The 16,841-nt window shown below is 34.0% G+C and overlaps 14 non-coding genes across 14 annotated transcripts; 7 read left to right on the top strand and 7 right to left on the bottom strand.

The window, feature by feature from the left end:
- The first annotated feature begins 547 nt into the window (after positions 1-547).
- Positions 548-619, top strand: TRNAQ-CUG (transfer RNA glutamine (anticodon CUG)). Its single transcript has one exon. It is a non-coding gene; the product is annotated as a tRNA-Gln (tRNA).
- Positions 620-1,445: 826 nt separating this feature from the next.
- On the bottom strand, positions 1,446-1,517 carry TRNAQ-UUG (transfer RNA glutamine (anticodon UUG)). Its single transcript has one exon. It is a non-coding gene; the product is annotated as a tRNA-Gln (tRNA).
- Positions 1,518-3,068: 1,551 nt separating this feature from the next.
- TRNAQ-CUG (transfer RNA glutamine (anticodon CUG)) lies at positions 3,069-3,140 on the top strand. The gene has a single exon. It is a non-coding gene; the product is annotated as a tRNA-Gln (tRNA).
- Positions 3,141-3,966: 826 nt separating this feature from the next.
- Positions 3,967-4,038, bottom strand: TRNAQ-UUG (transfer RNA glutamine (anticodon UUG)). The gene has a single exon. It is a non-coding gene; the product is annotated as a tRNA-Gln (tRNA).
- A 1,550-nt stretch (positions 4,039-5,588) lies between these two features.
- On the top strand, positions 5,589-5,660 carry TRNAQ-CUG (transfer RNA glutamine (anticodon CUG)). The gene has a single exon. It is a non-coding gene; the product is annotated as a tRNA-Gln (tRNA).
- Positions 5,661-6,486: 826 nt separating this feature from the next.
- Positions 6,487-6,558, bottom strand: TRNAQ-UUG (transfer RNA glutamine (anticodon UUG)). Its single transcript has one exon. It is a non-coding gene; the product is annotated as a tRNA-Gln (tRNA).
- A 1,550-nt stretch (positions 6,559-8,108) lies between these two features.
- Positions 8,109-8,180, top strand: TRNAQ-CUG (transfer RNA glutamine (anticodon CUG)). Its single transcript has one exon. It is a non-coding gene; the product is annotated as a tRNA-Gln (tRNA).
- An 826-nt stretch (positions 8,181-9,006) lies between these two features.
- TRNAQ-UUG (transfer RNA glutamine (anticodon UUG)) lies at positions 9,007-9,078 on the bottom strand. Its single transcript has one exon. It is a non-coding gene; the product is annotated as a tRNA-Gln (tRNA).
- Positions 9,079-10,628: 1,550 nt separating this feature from the next.
- TRNAQ-CUG (transfer RNA glutamine (anticodon CUG)) lies at positions 10,629-10,700 on the top strand. Its single transcript has one exon. It is a non-coding gene; the product is annotated as a tRNA-Gln (tRNA).
- An 826-nt stretch (positions 10,701-11,526) lies between these two features.
- TRNAQ-UUG (transfer RNA glutamine (anticodon UUG)) lies at positions 11,527-11,598 on the bottom strand. The gene has a single exon. It is a non-coding gene; the product is annotated as a tRNA-Gln (tRNA).
- A 1,550-nt stretch (positions 11,599-13,148) lies between these two features.
- TRNAQ-CUG (transfer RNA glutamine (anticodon CUG)) lies at positions 13,149-13,220 on the top strand. The gene has a single exon. It is a non-coding gene; the product is annotated as a tRNA-Gln (tRNA).
- Positions 13,221-14,046: 826 nt separating this feature from the next.
- TRNAQ-UUG (transfer RNA glutamine (anticodon UUG)) lies at positions 14,047-14,118 on the bottom strand. Its single transcript has one exon. It is a non-coding gene; the product is annotated as a tRNA-Gln (tRNA).
- A 1,550-nt stretch (positions 14,119-15,668) lies between these two features.
- TRNAQ-CUG (transfer RNA glutamine (anticodon CUG)) lies at positions 15,669-15,740 on the top strand. Its single transcript has one exon. It is a non-coding gene; the product is annotated as a tRNA-Gln (tRNA).
- An 826-nt stretch (positions 15,741-16,566) lies between these two features.
- On the bottom strand, positions 16,567-16,638 carry TRNAQ-UUG (transfer RNA glutamine (anticodon UUG)). Its single transcript has one exon. It is a non-coding gene; the product is annotated as a tRNA-Gln (tRNA).
- Between the last annotated feature and the right edge of the window lie 203 nt (positions 16,639-16,841).

The following is a 16,841-nucleotide window of genomic DNA, read 5'->3' as shown; positions in this document are numbered from 1 at the left end:
GATTTCTTAATGTCACACTATTTTGTGTAGGAATGTGATGTAAACGTATTATAATGTTTGTATTTCTGGTACTTGTTCAAGCTGATGGACGTTTTGAAAGGAATCAATAATTGTCTCTTTCAACCTACTGGTGTTGGATTTGAGCTATCAATAAACAAAGGTGACAGAAATAGAAAAGGTCAAGAGTAATAAAATAGTACCCCCAAGATTTGGACTGGTACCTTTGCATGCAAAGTCCAACGTGCCAATCATTGCTCTTTGGCGCAGCCCATGTGAGAGACAAAGAAATGGGTGTATTAGTTTGGAAATGTAAAATGTTTTAATATGTTACAGTCAAAGATGATCATTATGATATAACTTGCCTATCCTGATAAACGTTTGCATATTTAACACTGTTAAGGAGAATGTATCTGAACAGAATCAAATCACATTATAGCTCTTTACACTATGAGCATTCAACAGAGATATCGTTTCATCAATGTAAGAAATGCCCCCGCACTAATGCGCTCTCTTTTGTCTCAATGGAAAAATGACTCATGTATGGGAGGGTTCCATGGTGTAATGGTTAGCACTCTGGACTCTGAATCCAGCGATCCGAGTTCAAATCTCGGTGGGACCTGCTTGAATTATGAGATTTACTATTTCACCCATTTCTTAGAATTTGGTCTTGGAAAAACATAACGTCAATGTTTTATACTGATACTTATCAACGTATAAGTATGCATCTATGTATACATAGCTATATCCGTCTAGATAGCGATAAGACTATATAAAGAAATCAATTATTCATAAACATATGTATTGAAGCTGAAAACTAAAAACTGTTGTTTCCCATCCACAATTTAAACGTTAGGTTCATTTCCTCTCTCATCTATATGACCAGTAATGAGATAGTTAATTTTTGCTGATTTCTTATATGACAACATGCTTGACTTACACAGTGCATTTAATTGTGAATTTCTTTGAAAGAGAAATTCAGATTATTACCTTTGACACGTCTTTCGAAAGATTTTACTTTATGGTTATGGATTTACTTTAGAAAATCAGAGTGTAAATATATGTGTGTCTGAATTTCACGATTGTTATTCAAAACGTCATATCTTCTGTCCCCATAATACACAATTTGATTCCTCAAGTTTTGTTTTAATGAAGGATTTCCAATTAAAAAGTTCCATCTTCCCCTTATCAATAACAGTAAGATTTAAGAAAGTAATATCTTGCATCAGCCCCCTGTGATGAGTTTGAGAAAACAGAGTCAGCTCGCAAAATGTCTCATTATTTTGAGCCATTTAATTTCCATGTTTTCTAAAAGTTCTATCATTTGCTCACATCGAATAGACTTTCAGAATACAATCAATAAATTAATGTTTCACTCTACCCGTGTTAGATTTGTGATATTTATGAATACACTTGACAGAAAAAGATTTGATCAACAGTCATGAAAGTGGTCCCACCGAGATTTGAACTCGGATCCTTGGATTCAAAGTCCAAAGTGCTAACCATTACACCATGGAACCTCCCATGTGACAAGGGAGCAAATTGCTGCAGCAATGTGAACATTTCAAAGTTTTTAATGTTCTACAGTCAAAGACCAACAGAATGTTATTACTTTTCTATTCTGTTCAACTTTTGCATATTGAACTATGTTAGGGAAGGATGTTGCCCAGAGGACTCAAGTAACGCTATCACTCTGTTGAACAGTACTTTTTATGTGAGATACGATTTTGCAATAATATATAAGATTCCCCCGTGAATGCAATCTCTTCTCTCAAAATGAAAAGCTCAACCTGGTACAGGTGGTTTGATGGTATCATGCTTAGCACTCTAGACTCTGAAAACCGGGATCTGAGTACAAATCACAGTGGGACTTATCTAAACTTTACGATTTTCTTTTCCATTCAGTTCTTAGAATTATTAATTGGAAAAACATCTAATTTACTTATAAACTTGTACATATCCACTTTACACGTATGTATCTCCCTATATCTTGCTATATGTCTCTGTATATTTATAGGACAACATAAACACATACATTATAAAAATGCATATAATTAGTAGAGGTGAAAATAATGAAAAGTTGTTGCCTCTCCACATTTGAAACATGAGCTTCTTCTCCTTACTCTTCTATATGTCATGAAATTGAGATAGTCACTTTTTACTCAATTTTGATCTAACAATATAGTTGATTTATACAAAGCATATCATATGATTTGTGAATAATCTTAAAAGAGAAAATTAGATCAGTACCTGTGAGGCCTCCAAGCAAAAGCTTATGTTTCACGATTGCAGATCGACTGTTGAAAATCAGCATGAAAAACGTTTTATTTCACAATTTCCATACTAATATACAAAAAAACATTTGTACTATCTGAATGATACCGTCATTGTGGTTCTCTAGGTTTGATTTAAGAACACTTCTCTTTCAAAATGTGCTAAATTCGCCTTATGAATAGCGCAGAAAGCTTCAAAAAGGGATGCTGGGAATCAGGCCTCTGAAATGCATTTCAGAAAAACAGGATAGGATTTCTTAATGTCACACTATTTTGTGTAGGAATGTGATGTAAACGTATTATAATGTTTGTATTTCTGGTACTTGTTCAAGCTGATGGACGTTTTGAAAGGAATCAATAATTGTCTCTTTCAACCTACTGGTGTTGGATTTGAGCTATCAATAAACAAAGGTGACAGAAATAGAAAAGGTCAAGAGTAATAAAATAGTACCCCCAAGATTTGGACTGGTACCTTTGCATGCAAAGTCCAACGTGCCAATCATTGCTCTTTGGCGCAGCCCATGTGAGAGACAAAGAAATGGGTGTATTAGTTTGGAAATGTAAAATGTTTTAATATGTTACAGTCAAAGATGATCATTATGATATAACTTGCCTATCCTGATAAACGTTTGCATATTTAACACTGTTAAGGAGAATGTATCTGAACAGAATCAAATCACATTATAGCTCTTTACACTATGAGCATTCAACAGAGATATCGTTTCATCAATGTAAGAAATGCCCCCGCACTAATGCGCTCTCTTTTGTCTCAATGGAAAAATGACTCATGTATGGGAGGGTTCCATGGTGTAATGGTTAGCACTCTGGACTCTGAATCCAGCGATCCGAGTTCAAATCTCGGTGGGACCTGCTTGAATTATGAGATTTACTATTTCACCCATTTCTTAGAATTTGGTCTTGGAAAAACATAACGTCAATGTTTTATACTGATACTTATCAACGTATAAGTATGCATCTATGTATACATAGCTATATCCGTCTAGATAGCGATAAGACTATATAAAGAAATCAATTATTCATAAACATATGTATTGAAGCTGAAAACTAAAAACTGTTGTTTCCCATCCACAATTTAAACGTTAGGTTCATTTCCTCTCTCATCTATATGACCAGTAATGAGATAGTTAATTTTTGCTGATTTCTTATATGACAACATGCTTGACTTACACAGTGCATTTAATTGTGAATTTCTTTGAAAGAGAAATTCAGATTATTACCTTTGACACGTCTTTCGAAAGATTTTACTTTATGGTTATGGATTTACTTTAGAAAATCAGAGTGTAAATATATGTGTGTCTGAATTTCACGATTGTTATTCAAAACGTCATATCTTCTGTCCCCATAATACACAATTTGATTCCTCAAGTTTTGTTTTAATGAAGGATTTCCAATTAAAAAGTTCCATCTTCCCCTTATCAATAACAGTAAGATTTAAGAAAGTAATATCTTGCATCAGCCCCCTGTGATGAGTTTGAGAAAACAGAGTCAGCTCGCAAAATGTCTCATTATTTTGAGCCATTTAATTTCCATGTTTTCTAAAAGTTCTATCATTTGCTCACATCGAATAGACTTTCAGAATACAATCAATAAATTAATGTTTCACTCTACCCGTGTTAGATTTGTGATATTTATGAATACACTTGACAGAAAAAGATTTGATCAACAGTCATGAAAGTGGTCCCACCGAGATTTGAACTCGGATCCTTGGATTCAAAGTCCAAAGTGCTAACCATTACACCATGGAACCTCCCATGTGACAAGGGAGCAAATTGCTGCAGCAATGTGAACATTTCAAAGTTTTTAATGTTCTACAGTCAAAGACCAACAGAATGTTATTACTTTTCTATTCTGTTCAACTTTTGCATATTGAACTATGTTAGGGAAGGATGTTGCCCAGAGGACTCAAGTAACGCTATCACTCTGTTGAACAGTACTTTTTATGTGAGATACGATTTTGCAATAAAATATAAGATTCCCCCGTGAATGCAATCTCTTCTCTCAAAATGAAAAGCTCAACCTGGTACAGGTGGTTTGATGGTATCATGCTTAGCACTCTAGACTCTGAAAACCGGGATCTGAGTACAAATCACAGTGGGACTTATCTAAACTTTACGATTTTCTTTTTCCATTCAGTTCTTAGAATTATTAATTGGAAAAACATCTCATTTACTTATAAACTTGTACATATCCACTTTACACGTATGTATCTCCCTATATCTTGCTATATGTCTCTGTATATTTATAGGACAACATAAACACATACATTACAAAAATGCATATAATTAGTAGAGGTGAAAATAATGAAAAGTTGTTGCCTCTCCACATTTGAAACATGAGCTTCTTCTCCTTACTCTTCTATATGTCATGAAATTGAGATAGTCACTTTTTACTCAATTTTGATCTAACAATATAGTTGATTTATACAAAGCATATCATATGATTTGTGAATAATCTTAAAAGAGAAAATTAGATCAGTACCTGTGAGGCCTCCAAGCAAAAGCTTATGTTTCACGATTGCAGATCGACTGTTGAAAATCAGCATGAAAAACGTTTTATTTCACAATTTCCATACTAATATACAAAAACATTTGTACTATCTGAATGATACCGTCATTGTGGTTCTCTAGGTTTGATTTAAGAACACTTCTCTTTCAAAATGTGCTAAATTCGCCTTATCAATAGCACAGAAAGCTTCAAAAAGGGATGCTGGGAATCAGGCCTCTGAAATGCATTTCAGAAAAACAGGATATTATTTCTTAATGTCACACTATTTTGTGTAGGAATGTGATGTAAACGTATTATAATGTTTGTATTTCTGTAACTTGTTCAAGCTGATGGACGTTTTGAAAGGAATCAATAATTGTCTCTTTCAACCTACTGGTGTTGGATTTGAGCTATCAATAAACAAAGGTGACAGAAATAGAAAAGGTCAAGAGTAATAAAATAGTACCCCCAAGATTTGGACTGGTACCTTTGCATGCAAAGTCCAACGTGCCAATCATTGCTCTTTGGCGCAGCCCATGTGAGAGACAAAGAAATGGGTGTATTAGTTTGGAAATGTAAAATGTTTTAATATGTTACAGTCAAAGATGATCATTATGATATAACTTGCCTATCCTGATAAACGTTTGCATATTTAACACTGTTAAGGAGAATGTATCTGAACAGAATCAAATCACATTATAGCTCTTTACACTATGAGCATTCAACAGAGATATCGTTTCATCAATGTAAGAAATGCCCCCGCACTAATGCGCTCTCTTTTGTCTCAATGGAAAAATGACTCATGTATGGGAGGGTTCCATGGTGTAATGGTTAGCACTCTGGACTCTGAATCCAGCGATCCGAGTTCAAATCTCGGTGGGACCTGCTTGAATTATGAGATTTACTATTTCACCCATTTCTTAGAATTTGGTCTTGGAAAAACATAACGTCAATGTTTTATACTGATACTTATCAACGTATAAGTATGCATCTATGTATACATAGCTATATCCGTCTAGATAGCGATAAGACTATATAAAGAAATCAATTATTCATAAACATATGTATTGAAGCTGAAAACTAAAAACTGTTGTTTCCCATCCACAATTTAAACGTTAGGTTCATTTCCTCTCTCATCTATATGACCAGTAATGAGATAGTTAATTTTTGCTGATTTCTTATATGACAACATGCTTGACTTACACAGTGCATTTAATTGTGAATTTCTTTGAAAGAGAAATTCAGATTATTACCTTTGACACGTCTTTCGAAAGATTTTACTTTATGGTTATGGATTTACTTTAGAAAATCAGAGTGTAAATATATGTGTGTCTGAATTTCACGATTGTTATTCAAAACGTCATATCTTCTGTCCCCATAATACACAATTTGATTCCTCAAGTTTTGTTTTAATGAAGGATTTCCAATTAAAAAGTTCCATCTTCCCCTTATCAATAACAGTAAGATTTAAGAAAGTAATATCTTGCATCAGCCCCCTGTGATGAGTTTGAGAAAACAGAGTCAGCTCGCAAAATGTCTCATTATTTTGAGCCATTTAATTTCCATGTTTTCTAAAAGTTCTATCATTTGCTCACATCGAATAGACTTTCAGAATACAATCAATAAATTAATGTTTCACTCTACCCGTGTTAGATTTGTGATATTTATGAATACACTTGACAGAAAAAGATTTGATCAACAGTCATGAAAGTGGTCCCACCGAGATTTGAACTCGGATCCTTGGATTCAAAGTCCAAAGTGCTAACCATTACACCATGGAACCTCCCATGTGACAAGGGAGCAAATTGCTGCAGCAATGTGAACATTTCAAAGTTTTTAATGTTCTACAGTCAAAGACCAACAGAATGTTATTACTTTTCTATTCTGTTCAACTTTTGCATATTGAACTATGTTAGGGAAGGATGTTGCCCAGAGGACTCAAGTAACGCTATCACTCTGTTGAACAGTACTTTTTATGTGAGATACGATTTTGCAATAAAATATAAGATTCCCCCGTGAATGCAATCTCTTCTCTCAAAATGAAAAGCTCAACCTGGTACAGGTGGTTTGATGGTATCATGCTTAGCACTCTAGACTCTGAAAACCGGGATCTGAGTACAAATCACAGTGGGACTTATCTAAACTTTACGATTTTCTTTTTCCATTCAGTTCTTAGAATTATTAATTGGAAAAACATCTCATTTACTTATAAACTTGTACATATCCACTTTACACGTATGTATCTCCCTATATCTTGCTATATGTCTCTGTATATTTATAGGACAACATAAACACATACATTACAAAAATGCATATAATTAGTAGAGGTGAAAATAATGAAAAGTTGTTGCCTCTCCACATTTGAAACATGAGCTTCTTCTCCTTACTCTTCTATATGTCATGAAATTGAGATAGTCACTTTTTACTCAATTTTGATCTAACAATATAGTTGATTTATACAAAGCATATCATATGATTTGTGAATAATCTTAAAAGAGAAAATTAGATCAGTACCTGTGAGGCCTCCAAGCAAAAGCTTATGTTTCACGATTGCAGATCGACTGTTGAAAATCAGCATGAAAAACGTTTTATTTCACAATTTCCATACTAATATACAAAAACATTTGTACTATCTGAATGATACCGTCATTGTGGTTCTCTAGGTTTGATTTAAGAACACTTCTCTTTCAAAATGTGCTAAATTCGCCTTATCAATAGCACAGAAAGCTTCAAAAAGGGATGCTGGGAATCAGGCCTCTGAAATGCATTTCAGAAAAACAGGATATGATTTCTTAATGTCACACTATTTTGTGTAGGAATGTGATGTAAACGTATTATAATGTTTGTATTTCTGTAACTTGTTCAAGCTGATGGACGTTTTGAAAGGAATCAATAATTGTCTCTTTCAACCTACTGGTGTTGGATTTGAGCTATCAATAAACAAAGGTGACAGAAATAGAAAAGGTCAAGAGTAATAAAATAGTACCCCCAAGATTTGGACTGGTACCTTTGCATGCAAAGTCCAACGTGCCAATCATTGCTCTTTGGCGCAGCCCATGTGAGAGACAAAGAAATGGGTGTATTAGTTTGGAAATGTAAAATGTTTTAATATGTTACAGTCAAAGATGATCATTATGATATAACTTGCCTATCCTGATAAACGTTTGCATATTTAACACTGTTAAGGAGAATGTATCTGAACAGAATCAAATCACATTATAGCTCTTTACACTATGAGCATTCAACAGAGATATCGTTTCATCAATGTAAGAAATGCCCCCGCACTAATGCGCTCTCTTTTGTCTCAATGGAAAAATGACTCATGTATGGGAGGGTTCCATGGTGTAATGGTTAGCACTCTGGACTCTGAATCCAGCGATCCGAGTTCAAATCTCGGTGGGACCTGCTTGAATTATGAGATTTACTATTTCACCCATTTCTTAGAATTTGGTCTTGGAAAAACATAACGTCAATGTTTTATACTGATACTTATCAACGTATAAGTATGCATCTATGTATACATAGCTATATCCGTCTAGATAGCGATAAGACTATATAAAGAAATCAATTATTCATAAACATATGTATTGAAGCTGAAAACTAAAAACTGTTGTTTCCCATCCACAATTTAAACGTTAGGTTCATTTCCTCTCTCATCTATATGACCAGTAATGAGATAGTTAATTTTTGCTGATTTCTTATATGACAACATGCTTGACTTACACAGTGCATTTAATTGTGAATTTCTTTGAAAGAGAAATTCAGATTATTACCTTTGACACGTCTTTCGAAAGATTTTACTTTATGGTTATGGATTTACTTTAGAAAATCAGAGTGTAAATATATGTGTGTCTGAATTTCACGATTGTTATTCAAAACGTCATATCTTCTGTCCCCATAATACACAATTTGATTCCTCAAGTTTTGTTTTAATGAAGGATTTCCAATTAAAAAGTTCCATCTTCCCCTTATCAATAACAGTAAGATTTAAGAAAGTAATATCTTGCATCAGCCCCCTGTGATGAGTTTGAGAAAACAGAGTCAGCTCGCAAAATGTCTCATTATTTTGAGCCATTTAATTTCCATGTTTTCTAAAAGTTCTATCATTTGCTCACATCGAATAGACTTTCAGAATACAATCAATAAATTAATGTTTCACTCTACCCGTGTTAGATTTGTGATATTTATGAATACACTTGACAGAAAAAGATTTGATCAACAGTCATGAAAGTGGTCCCACCGAGATTTGAACTCGGATCCTTGGATTCAAAGTCCAAAGTGCTAACCATTACACCATGGAACCTCCCATGTGACAAGGGAGCAAATTGCTGCAGCAATGTGAACATTTCAAAGTTTTTAATGTTCTACAGTCAAAGACCAACAGAATGTTATTACTTTTCTATTCTGTTCAACTTTTGCATATTGAACTATGTTAGGGAAGGATGTTGCCCAGAGGACTCAAGTAACGCTATCACTCTGTTGAACAGTACTTTTTATGTGAGATACGATTTTGCAATAAAATATAAGATTCCCCCGTGAATGCAATCTCTTCTCTCAAAATGAAAAGCTCAACCTGGTACAGGTGGTTTGATGGTATCATGCTTAGCACTCTAGACTCTGAAAACCGGGATCTGAGTACAAATCACAGTGGGACTTATCTAAACTTTACGATTTTCTTTTTCCATTCAGTTCTTAGAATTATTAATTGGAAAAACATCTCATTTACTTATAAACTTGTACATATCCACTTTACACGTATGTATCTCCCTATATCTTGCTATATGTCTCTGTATATTTATAGGACAACATAAACACATACATTACAAAAATGCATATAATTAGTAGAGGTGAAAATAATGAAAAGTTGTTGCCTCTCCACATTTGAAACATGAGCTTCTTCTCCTTACTCTTCTATATGTCATGAAATTGAGATAGTCACTTTTTACTCAATTTTGATCTAACAATATAGTTGATTTATACAAAGCATATCATATGATTTGTGAATAATCTTAAAAGAGAAAATTAGATCAGTACCTGTGAGGCCTCCAAGCAAAAGCTTATGTTTCACGATTGCAGATCGACTGTTGAAAATCAGCATGAAAAACGTTTTATTTCACAATTTCCATACTAATATACAAAAACATTTGTACTATCTGAATGATACCGTCATTGTGGTTCTCTAGGTTTGATTTAAGAACACTTCTCTTTCAAAATGTGCTAAATTCGCCTTATCAATAGCACAGAAAGCTTCAAAAAGGGATGCTGGGAATCAGGCCTCTGAAATGCATTTCAGAAAAACAGGATATGATTTCTTAATGTCACACTATTTTGTGTAGGAATGTGATGTAAACGTATTATAATGTTTGTATTTCTGTAACTTGTTCAAGCTGATGGACGTTTTGAAAGGAATCAATAATTGTCTCTTTCAACCTACTGGTGTTGGATTTGAGCTATCAATAAACAAAGGTGACAGAAATAGAAAAGGTCAAGAGTAATAAAATAGTACCCCCAAGATTTGGACTGGTACCTTTGCATGCAAAGTCCAACGTGCCAATCATTGCTCTTTGGCGCAGCCCATGTGAGAGACAAAGAAATGGGTGTATTAGTTTGGAAATGTAAAATGTTTTAATATGTTACAGTCAAAGATGATCATTATGATATAACTTGCCTATCCTGATAAACGTTTGCATATTTAACACTGTTAAGGAGAATGTATCTGAACAGAATCAAATCACATTATAGCTCTTTACACTATGAGCATTCAACAGAGATATCGTTTCATCAATGTAAGAAATGCCCCCGCACTAATGCGCTCTCTTTTGTCTCAATGGAAAAATGACTCATGTATGGGAGGGTTCCATGGTGTAATGGTTAGCACTCTGGACTCTGAATCCAGCGATCCGAGTTCAAATCTCGGTGGGACCTGCTTGAATTATGAGATTTACTATTTCACCCATTTCTTAGAATTTGGTCTTGGAAAAACATAACGTCAATGTTTTATACTGATACTTATCAACGTATAAGTATGCATCTATGTATACATAGCTATATCCGTCTAGATAGCGATAAGACTATATAAAGAAATCAATTATTCATAAACATATGTATTGAAGCTGAAAACTAAAAACTGTTGTTTCCCATCCACAATTTAAACGTTAGGTTCATTTCCTCTCTCATCTATATGACCAGTAATGAGATAGTTAATTTTTGCTGATTTCTTATATGACAACATGCTTGACTTACACAGTGCATTTAATTGTGAATTTCTTTGAAAGAGAAATTCAGATTATTACCTTTGACACGTCTTTCGAAAGATTTTACTTTATGGTTATGGATTTACTTTAGAAAATCAGAGTGTAAATATATGTGTGTCTGAATTTCACGATTGTTATTCAAAACGTCATATCTTCTGTCCCCATAATACACAATTTGATTCCTCAAGTTTTGTTTTAATGAAGGATTTCCAATTAAAAAGTTCCATCTTCCCCTTATCAATAACAGTAAGATTTAAGAAAGTAATATCTTGCATCAGCCCCCTGTGATGAGTCTGAGAAAACAGAGTCAGCTCGCAAAATGTCTCATTATTTTGAGCCATTTAATTTCCATGTTTTCTAAAAGTTCTATCATTTGCTCACATCGAATAGACTTTCAGAATACAATCAATAAATTAATGTTTCACTCTACCCGTGTTAGATTTGTGATATTTATGAATACACTTGACAGAAAAAGATTTGATCAACAGTCATGAAAGTGGTCCCACCGAGATTTGAACTCGGATCCTTGGATTCAAAGTCCAAAGTGCTAACCATTACACCATGGAACCTCCCATGTGACAAGGGAGCAAATTGCTGCAGCAATGTGAACATTTCAAAGTTTTTAATGTTCTACAGTCAAAGACCAACAGAATGTTATTACTTTTCTATTCTGTTCAACTTTTGCATATTGAACTATGTTAGGGAAGGATGTTGCCCAGAGGACTCAAGTAACGCTATCACTCTGTTGAACAGTACTTTTTATGTGAGATACGATTTTGCAATAAAATATAAGATTCCCCCGTGAATGCAATCTCTTCTCTCAAAATGAAAAGCTCAACCTGGTACAGGTGGTTTGATGGTATCATGCTTAGCACTCTAGACTCTGAAAACCGGGATCTGAGTACAAATCACAGTGGGACTTATCTAAACTTTACGATTTTCTTTTTCCATTCAGTTCTTAGAATTATTAATTGGAAAAACATCTCATTTACTTATAAACTTGTACATATCCACTTTACACGTATGTATCTCCCTATATCTTGCTATATGTCTCTGTATATTTATAGGACAACATAAACACATACATTACAAAAATGCATATAATTAGTAGAGGTGAAAATAATGAAAAGTTGTTGCCTCTCCACATTTGAAACATGAGCTTCTTCTCCTTACTCTTCTATATGTCATGAAATTGAGATAGTCACTTTTTACTCAATTTTGATCTAACAATATAGTTGATTTATACAAAGCATATCATATGATTTGTGAATAATCTTAAAAGAGAAAATTAGATCAGTACCTGTGAGGCCTCCAAGCAAAAGCTTATGTTTCACGATTGCAGATCGACTGTTGAAAATCAGCATGAAAAACGTTTTATTTCACAATTTCCATACTAATATACAAAAACATTTGTACTATCTGAATGATACCGTCATTGTGGTTCTCTAGGTTTGATTTAAGAACACTTCTCTTTCAAAATGTGCTAAATTCGCCTTATCAATAGCACAGAAAGCTTCAAAAAGGGATGCTGGGAATCAGGCCTCTGAAATGCATTTCAGAAAAACAGGATATGATTTCTTAATGTCACACTATTTTGTGTAGGAATGTGATGTAAACGTATTATAATGTTTGTATTTCTGTAACTTGTTCAAGCTGATGGACGTTTTGAAAGGAATCAATAATTGTCTCTTTCAACCTACTGGTGTTGGATTTGAGCTATCAATAAACAAAGGTGACAGAAATAGAAAAGGTCAAGAGTAATAAAATAGTACCCCCAAGATTTGGACTGGTACCTTTGCATGCAAAGTCCAACGTGCCAATCATTGCTCTTTGGCGCAGCCCATGTGAGAGACAAAGAAATGGGTGTATTAGTTTGGAAATGTAAAATGTTTTAATATGTTACAGTCAAAGATGATCATTATGATATAACTTGCCTATCCTGATAAACGTTTGCATATTTAACACTGTTAAGGAGAATGTATCTGAACAGAATCAAATCACATTATAGCTCTTTACACTATGAGCATTCAACAGAGATATCGTTTCATCAATGTAAGAAATGCCCCCGCACTAATGCGCTCTCTTTTGTCTCAATGGAAAAATGACTCATGTATGGGAGGGTTCCATGGTGTAATGGTTAGCACTCTGGACTCTGAATCCAGCGATCCGAGTTCAAATCTCGGTGGGACCTGCTTGAATTATGAGATTTACTATTTCACCCATTTCTTAGAATTTGGTCTTGGAAAAACATAACGTCAATGTTTTATACTGATACTTATCAACGTATAAGTATGCATCTATGTATACATAGCTATATCCGTCTAGATAGCGATAAGACTATATAAAGAAATCAATTATTCATAAACATATGTATTGAAGCTGAAAACTAAAAACTGTTGTTTCCCATCCACAATTTAAACGTTAGGTTCATTTCCTCTCTCATCTATATGACCAGTAATGAGATAGTTAATTTTTGCTGATTTCTTATATGACAACATGCTTGACTTACACAGTGCATTTAATTGTGAATTTCTTTGAAAGAGAAATTCAGATTATTACCTTTGACACGTCTTTCGAAAGATTTTACTTTATGGTTATGGATTTACTTTAGAAAATCAGAGTGTAAATATATGTGTGTCTGAATTTCACGATTGTTATTCAAAACGTCATATCTTCTGTCCCCATAATACACAATTTGATTCCTCAAGTTTTGTTTTAATGAAGGATTTCCAATTAAAAAGTTCCATCTTCCCCTTATCAATAACAGTAAGATTTAAGAAAGTAATATCTTGCATCAGCCCCCTGTGATGAGTCTGAGAAAACAGAGTCAGCTCGCAAAATGTCTCATTATTTTGAGCCATTTAATTTCCATGTTTTCTAAAAGTTCTATCATTTGCTCACATCGAATAGACTTTCAGAATACAATCAATAAATTAATGTTTCACTCTACCCGTGTTAGATTTGTGATATTTATGAATACACTTGACAGAAAAAGATTTGATCAACAGTCATGAAAGTGGTCCCACCGAGATTTGAACTCGGATCCTTGGATTCAAAGTCCAAAGTGCTAACCATTACACCATGGAACCTCCCATGTGACAAGGGAGCAAATTGCTGCAGCAATGTGAACATTTCAAAGTTTTTAATGTTCTACAGTCAAAGACCAACAGAATGTTATTACTTTTCTATTCTGTTCAACTTTTGCATATTGAACTATGTTAGGGAAGGATGTTGCCCAGAGGACTCAAGTAACGCTATCACTCTGTTGAACAGTACTTTTTATGTGAGATACGATTTTGCAATAAAATATAAGATTCCCCCGTGAATGCAATCTCTTCTCTCAAAATGAAAAGCTCAACCTGGTACAGGTGGTTTGATGGTATCATGCTTAGCACTCTAGACTCTGAAAACCGGGATCTGAGTACAAATCACAGTGGGACTTATCTAAACTTTACGATTTTCTTTTTCCATTCAGTTCTTAGAATTATTAATTGGAAAAACATCTCATTTACTTATAAACTTGTACATATCCACTTTACACGTATGTATCTCCCTATATCTTGCTATATGTCTCTGTATATTTATAGGACAACATAAACACATACATTACAAAAATGCATATAATTAGTAGAGGTGAAAATAATGAAAAGTTGTTGCCTCTCCACATTTGAAACATGAGCTTCTTCTCCTTACTCTTCTATATGTCATGAAATTGAGATAGTCACTTTTTACTCAATTTTGATCTAACAATATAGTTGATTTATACAAAGCATATCATATGATTTGTGAATAATCTTAAAAGAGAAAATTAGATCAGTACCTGTGAGGCCTCCAAGCAAAAGCTTATGTTTCACGATTGCAGATCGACTGTTGAAAATCAGCATGAAAAACGTTTTATTTCACAATTTCCATACTAATATACAAAAACATTTGTACTATCTGAATGATACCGTCATTGTGGTTCTCTAGGTTTGATTTAAGAACACTTCTCTTTCAAAATGTGCTAAATTCGCCTTATCAATAGCACAGAAAGCTTCAAAAAGGGATGCTGGGAATCAGGCCTCTGAAATGCATTTCAGAAAAACAGGATATGATTTCTTAATGTCACACTATTTTGTGTAGGAATGTGATGTAAACGTATTATAATGTTTGTATTTCTGTAACTTGTTCAAGCTGATGGACGTTTTGAAAGGAATCAATAATTGTCTCTTTCAACCTACTGGTGTTGGATTTGAGCTATCAATAAACAAAGGTGACAGAAATAGAAAAGGTCAAGAGTAATAAAATAGTACCCCCAAGATTTGGACTGGTACCTTTGCATGCAAAGTCCAACGTGCCAATCATTGCTCTTTGGCGCAGCCCATGTGAGAGACAAAGAAATGGGTGTATTAGTTTGGAAATGTAAAATGTTTTAATATGTTACAGTCAAAGATGATCATTATGATATAACTTGCCTATCCTGATAAACGTTTGCATATTTAACACTGTTAAGGAGAATGTATCTGAACAGAATCAAATCACATTATAGCTCTTTACACTATGAGCATTCAACAGAGATATCGTTTCATCAATGTAAGAAATGCCCCCGCACTAATGCGCTCTCTTTTGTCTCAATGGAAAAATGACTCATGTATGGGAGGGTTCCATGGTGTAATGGTTAGCACTCTGGACTCTGAATCCAGCGATCCGAGTTCAAATCTCGGTGGGACCTGCTTGAATTATGAGATTTACTATTTCACCCATTTCTTAGAATTTGGTCTTGGAAAAACATAACGTCAATGTTTTATACTGATACTTATCAACGTATAAGTATGCATCTATGTATACATAGCTATATCCGTCTAGATAGCGATAAGACTATATAAAGAAATCAATTATTCATAAACATATGTATTGAAGCTGAAAACTAAAAACTGTTGTTTCCCATCCACAATTTAAACGTTAGGTTCATTTCCTCTCTCATCTATATGACCAGTAATGAGATAGTTAATTTTTGCTGATTTCTTATATGACAACATGCTTGACTTACACAGTGCATTTAATTGTGAATTTCTTTGAAAGAGAAATTCAGATTATTACCTTTGACACGTCTTTCGAAAGATTTTACTTTATGGTTATGGATTTACTTTAGAAAATCAGAGTGTAAATATATGTGTGTCTGAATTTCACGATTGTTATTCAAAACGTCATATCTTCTGTCCCCATAATACACAATTTGATTCCTCAAGTTTTGTTTTAATGAAGGATTTCCAATTAAAAAGTTCCATCTTCCCCTTATCAATAACAGTAAGATTTAAGAAAGTAATATCTTGCATCAGCCCCCTGTGATGAGTCTGAGAAAACAGAGTCAGCTCGCAAAATGTCTCATTATTTTGAGCCATTTAATTTCCATGTTTTCTAAAAGTTCTATCATTTGCTCACATCGAATAGACTTTCAGAATACAATCAATAAATTAATGTTTCACTCTACCCGTGTTAGATTTGTGATATTTATGAATACACTTGACAGAAAAAGATTTGATCAACAGTCATGAAAGTGGTCCCACCGAGATTTGAACTCGGATCCTTGGATTCAAAGTCCAAAGTGCTAACCATTACACCATGGAACCTCCCATGTGACAAGGGAGCAAATTGCTGCAGCAATGTGAACATTTCAAAGTTTTTAATGTTCTACAGTCAAAGACCAACAGAATGTTATTACTTTTCTATTCTGTTCAACTTTTGCATATTGAACTATGTTAGGGAAGGATGTTGCCCAGAGGACTCAAGTAACGCTATCACTCTGTTGAACAGTACTTTTTATGTGAGATAC

Source organism: Lissotriton helveticus, chromosome 4_1 (genome assembly GCF_964261635.1).
Source record: "Lissotriton helveticus chromosome 4_1, aLisHel1.1, whole genome shotgun sequence".
NCBI lineage: Eukaryota > Metazoa > Chordata > Amphibia > Caudata > Salamandridae > Lissotriton > Lissotriton helveticus.
Note: the sequence above shows the minus strand (reverse complement) of the source record. Positions and strands in the feature narration are given on the sequence as shown.